This window comes from Penaeus monodon, chromosome 20 (genome assembly GCF_015228065.2).
Source record: "Penaeus monodon isolate SGIC_2016 chromosome 20, NSTDA_Pmon_1, whole genome shotgun sequence".
Lineage (NCBI taxonomy): Eukaryota > Metazoa > Arthropoda > Malacostraca > Decapoda > Penaeidae > Penaeus > Penaeus monodon.
The window spans coordinates 39,796,922-39,797,371 of NC_051405.1; the positions used below are offsets into that span (position 1 = coordinate 39,796,922).

General features: G+C 53.6%; 1 protein-coding gene across 1 annotated transcript in view; it reads right to left on the reverse strand.

Annotated features, from left to right (window-relative positions):
* LOC119586074 (cell wall protein DAN4-like) overlaps positions 1-450 on the reverse strand; it is a 14,541-nt gene that overhangs the window by 7,619 nt on the left and 6,472 nt on the right. The window lies entirely within an intron of this gene.

The window sequence follows — 450 nt, forward strand, 5'->3', positions numbered from 1 at the left end:
ATGCTTGGCAATAGGCGTACTCGTTCGCCGACGCCGGCGGCAGCCCTGGGAAGAGCTTTCTTCTCTTTTTTTGGCTGCTGGAGGCCCCCAAGTTCGTTCACTTTGAGTGGGGGTCGTTGGTCGTAACAGCCATACGTGAGATTGTGATCTCACGTATGGCTGGGAGCAATCCTCGCTGTTGCGATCGCCACCGGTTCGCAGTAGAGCACCGCGCAAATAAGCACTTGGTGTCCCGTGCGCTACCGCCTGCCCTTGAAAAGGTTTTACAACAATTTTGTCGATATGTTGGCGAATTTTCAAAAGGCTTCCAAATTCCGCTCACGAAAAATATCGAGTAGGTGTTGACGCTGTCCAACATCACGTGGGGAGAGCCCACTCGTGTGAAGGACTGCCTCGTGCGCGGGTATACCAACCAAGTCCCTCTGATGTGCATTGTCTGGTCCGTGAAAC